This window comes from Etheostoma spectabile, chromosome 10 (genome assembly GCF_008692095.1).
Source record: "Etheostoma spectabile isolate EspeVRDwgs_2016 chromosome 10, UIUC_Espe_1.0, whole genome shotgun sequence".
Taxonomy (NCBI): Eukaryota; Metazoa; Chordata; class Actinopteri; order Perciformes; family Percidae; genus Etheostoma; species Etheostoma spectabile.
In genome coordinates this window covers 26,051,460-26,056,672 of record NC_045742.1, presented here as the reverse complement: position 1 = coordinate 26,056,672, position 5,213 = coordinate 26,051,460, and the positions used below count along the sequence as shown (strand labels likewise).

At 38.5% G+C, this 5,213-nt stretch overlaps 1 protein-coding gene across 5 annotated transcripts in view; it reads right to left on the bottom strand.

The window, feature by feature from the left end:
• rims1a (regulating synaptic membrane exocytosis 1a) overlaps window positions 1–5,213 on the bottom strand; it is a gene marked incomplete at its 5' end in the record, with an annotated part of 176,268 nt that overhangs the window by 57,426 nt on the left and 113,629 nt on the right.

Here is a 5,213-nt window from a genome sequence, read left to right as displayed (position 1 = left end):
CACACACACACACACACACACTCACACACTCTCACACACACACACAAGCATAAAGCAGAAATTGTATACACAACACATACCAGCCTGAGTCCTCTCATACACAGCTCAGCCAAATTTGGAAGGTATTTGTATACAGTGGAAAGGGTTAAGTTTATTATTTTTAGGCCTGCGTTAGAATTAGAAATGTATCACCGCTGTGGCAAAGTAGTCCGCTGAGGCAGTGATGATACCAAAGGACAGCTAAGCCTTTTAAAATGCTTGAAATCCCTCCCAGATATTTTACAGATTAAATGTTGTGATATTACACCACGGGAACTGCAGTGTAGCAAGGCTGAATCCAAACTTTGGTAGATGATGACCTTATGTTGATGATCATTATGAAGCAAGTGTCTTCAGATAGCATATGTTATGATATGACACCATTAAGTAAATTAAATTGAATATTTTCCCTTTGTATTATTGTCTGTATTCAATTATGCTTTTCACCTCTTATGAATACAGAGGCTGAAGTGTGCCACAGGAGTAACTATAGACTTTGACCATGTTTAAATAATTTATCAGTATATATTATAAAAGCTGTTATAACTTAAGTAAATAAATTAGCATTCAAATGATACATTCTAAAACAAAGTAAAAAAAAAACTAAAGTAAATCTATAAAAATACTAAAAATTACATAATTAATCAAATTATTCTTTTACTTTTGTCTTTTTATTTTAATAATGTATTTATGTCTTAACAATTGATTTTAAAAACGTCAATGCAATGGTAATGCCATTTTAGATTTTTCTTTGTTATATTTCCTTTTCATCAATTAGAAAGAACGTTATGAAGATAAATATAAAATAAGAAAATATTAAAATATTAATTAACTTTTTGTTTTATTACATGTACTGATGTGTCTGCCTATCATATGCCCTTTTAAAATTTGTTTCGTGCTTTAACATATACATTTTGTGACAGCTTTAATTAAAAAAATCAACCGAGACAACAATTTGACAAAAAAAATCGAAAGTCAAGTTTTCCAAAGTTGTCAACATATGAGACAATCCTTTGAGGGACTCAAAACTCCTAAAAGTCCTATGCAAAATCAACAGGTCCATCTCTGGGACAACTGAGCAAGCTCCAGTTGCTGATGAGGACAGTGTAAAACAGCCGAAAGCTTCAGAAAAAGCTGGTAAGGGGAGATAAAGTTGATTGTTTTCCTAAATATTTCTAAATAAAATCCTATATTTTGGTAGATGGCACAGTTTCACTTAATAGTAATGGCAAAGCCAGAGTAAAGTGTACTGTATGTATGTTAACACAATGTAACAATAGTTTTCTCCACTGATTGTTGTTCAGTATAAACTGTCTTTCAGGGAGTTCTCAACATGAAGTTGGAACTTGTTGCATTTTCTTCATGTTCAGTGGAATATTTTAGACAATTACACAACATGTTTTCAATGGTTCAGGCCCGTCTCCTGCTTCAGCCCTAAAACACAGGCTCCTCTGTTTCATACTGCCGATGCTCTGTACACATGGGCCGAGGGGCGCTGTTGAAATGTGTGCAAGATCCCGACGACACTGTTATGACACAGAGTAAAACAGAGCCAAGCGTTCCTACGAGCCAGGAGGCTGTGAGGTTAATGAGTTGTGACAACTTATAGTGACATTATGTAATCTTAAAGCAAATGCTCTGACAATAGACTACTGAGTTCTTCGTTTTCAGAACTTGAGTGTGAACGTGATTTTGTGCAGTGGGTTGGCCATGATGGCGAGTGTGTCTTCTTGTGTTTCTAGACTTACAAGGACCTGAATGAAGAAGAAAGGCTATCAAAGTCACTATGGAGTCGGGACCACCAGAGTGACAGAGTGAATATATGAGATTTTAAAAACAAATACATTCATAGTTTGACACATTCTGATTAAAATGTATGTATGTTGAATGAATGTATGTGCTGTATGTAATGTATGTATGTATGTACGTATGTACTGTATGTGTATATTTATGTATGTATGTGTTCACTTTGACATTCAGACTGCCGGCTACGACCCGCTGCATGCACTGTACACAGTATGTGTGTATGTATATCCATGTATGTATTTATGTATAGTATGAGTGAAATATTAATCTTGTTCTTATGGAACTACCTTTTTGTTCTTGACAATGGAATATTAAAGAACTATTACAGATGAACCCATGTAACTAATATTGAACCTATTATATCATTTAAAATATCTGCACTTTGGCCAGTAATGTCAACTGACCGTTTGCTAAACCCTTGCCTAGAACAGTGAACAGTCACAGCTCAGTGAGAGTTTGAACTGTGGTCGCTTTCTTTCCCTAGCCTTTTCAAAACCAAAATCAGGAGAGGAAATGTGTAGGAAAGAGATTAAAAAGTGCAAGCCTTGCCTGCTCGAACGAAAGTTGCAAACATGTCTAGCTAGTGTGACAAAGCAGATCTAGCTAACTAGCTTACTTCTTAGAGTAGTAAGCTTGCGCTACTTCGGAGGGCAAGAAGCAACTCATTTACTACAGTTTGCGTGGTTATATGCTTAAAAAGAAAAAGTTTATTTATTCACTTTAAGCCCTGTAGCTGACAAAACACTCGTGATTTCATATGGCCAAATCAAATTACTTCAGTGTGAAATCAAATACCAGGTTTCAAAAAATGATGATGACAAATGACAAACTGCGAGGTTAATCAACCTCCAATACTATATCAACAGTAACTAAGGGGGGGGGGGGGGAGTTATTGGCTTATAACATAGGAATTGTGTATTAGTGGTGGATTAGTGGTGGAAAGAAGTTTATTTAGTAACTGTTTAAGAACTTGGGGGCCTAATAAAAAGGTTAATGAGCCGGAAAAAGGTTGGCAAACTCTGGGATAAGGAATTCAAAAGTGAAAGGTGCATGCTTTATGATGTTATCATTCTGTGCTGTGCTTTTTCCTTCCTTCCTTCTTCCTCTTTATCAGAGAAGGAGTTGAGTTAGTAGTGTGTGGTGTGTGTGTGTGTGTGTGTGTGTGTGTGTGTGTGTGTGTGTGTGTGTGTGTGTAGGAGGATACTTGCACAGATCATAATAGGATCTACTGTACTGTGACTGACTGCATATTTGTGTGTGTGTGTGTGTGTATTTTTCCTGCACTGATCTTACAGTGATTTATGTGCCTGGGTGCTTCTTGGCTGCCAGCAAGCACATCTCCGAGCTGACCTGGTCTCAGTCTCGAGCTAAAAAAGGAAGCAGCGTCTCGCTGCCACGCCAGTGTGTTTAAAACCTGGCCCGACAGAACACTCTCATCCCAAACCTCCACTTGATCGATGTCACAGAGACTGGTGTGGGACCTGGCTGCTGCTGCGTGCGGGGGCAATTCCAGGATTTTTTTAAGTGGGGTGGCACAGGGGTGGACCAATAATCAGTCGGCTTTCAGATTGGCATCACTCTAGCCCAATCGATAAGGGGGGGTATAAATCCTATGTCACCCCGTTCCCCCCTTCTAGCCCAGCATCCTGGCTGCATGCACCCTCTTTCTCATCAGAGGAAGAAGAAATTGTATTATTTGTCACATACAATCGTACAGTACTTTACCTATGGTCTTTACGCACATGCTGTGCTCCTAAATCAATTTTCCGGTTTGCGCACGTATGTATTTTTAAAGATAACGTTATATGATCCACTAGCAGAAAGTAGTATCGATAAGCTCAGACTTTGTTGATTTTCGGGATTTGGAACCGGGTCTTGAATGAATGAATGTGCCAAATACGGTAATAAAGTGCTAAATGTTAGAAAAACAATGTATGGTCACTTTTAGAGCTACAAAAATTTATCAAAAAAATGGATTAGTTGTCAACTATTAAATCACTCGCCTGTTTAATAATTGACTAATTGGTTATTTTGTATGAAAGAAATCATCAACATTGTCTGATTCCAGTTTCTTACATGTGAATATTTTTTCACTCCTCTGTGACAGTAAACTGCATATCTTTGAGTTGTGGACAAAAAGAGACATTCAAGGTCGTCCTCTTGGGCTTTGGGTAGCCTCGCTTTGCCAGACCTTCGTCAACCACAGCGCTGCGGAGGAGGGTCTGGCTTGTCCACACAGCATTCGGGGATGGGTGGAAAATATGCTCTGGTTTTATTGGCATTTCTTTAAACCAATCACAATCACCTTGGGCGGTGCTAGGCACCGGGAAAAGCCGCGGTACCGCGGCAAAATAGCCTAGCCAGCTGTCTGGAACTACTCAGCAGAGATCTGAGGAGCAGTTAACCAGAGTCCTCAGAAATCAACCGGAGTTTAAAATGCCAACACCAAGGAGCCCAACGCAATGGATATCTGGCCTAAATGTCGCGGAATTTCCTTTGGCAACGGAGCGCTCCTGGACGTGGAAAGTCAAGGATGTATGCTTTTGGGAAACATTGATTGCAAAAGTCAAAGTGTAATCCTGTTGAATAATCACAATTTCAATGTCGACCAAAGTATTTTTTATGATTATCTATAAGTATCTCCTATGAAGTTTGACGTTGGCGTATATTAAAGGTGTGTACATCTCTGGATGGCATTAAAACAGTCAAAAGAACATTCTGACGATCATTCAAATGATGACCAAAAAGAAGCTAGTTTCTTACTGTTCAATAGGAATAGTGTAATTTCCGAGGATAGACTTGTGAAGTGCGTGCATGTATGTATTTTTCAACATTTAGACAAGTTTTCTTTTTCATGAAAAAATGTGAAGTTAGGTTAGTCTCTGCTAAGTAGTATTTCATAAATATGTCTCACAATTCACAAAGAACTAATTGAAACAGGGCTGTGATAGCTGTTAAAAGCCATTATCAGTAAAATGCTAAAACCATGATATCATATACGCAGGACAGTTCAATACATAGATTAACTAAAAGAAATCTAAACTAAAGGTCTGCTTATACATAGCGTACTGTACCGTTCCTCTTCAGTAATATTTCCCAGCTCTAACAGGATGTCCACTTTGTGTTTTTTGCTTTACTTTCAGTAGTGCTATCCTAGTACCACGTCTAGAATTAAATGATACTAGAATATTACTCCACCCTCGGCTAGACTGATTTGGCTTAATTTTTTTGGCACAGTTGGATACACAGCAGTGAGCCACAGTGACTTGGAATGGTTAGTAGTGAAGTGGCATGACCCAGCTTGGACATGACAGTAGCGTGTAGTCAGGCTTGGGGAAATAGCTGGCTATGTGAGGCCACACACAGTC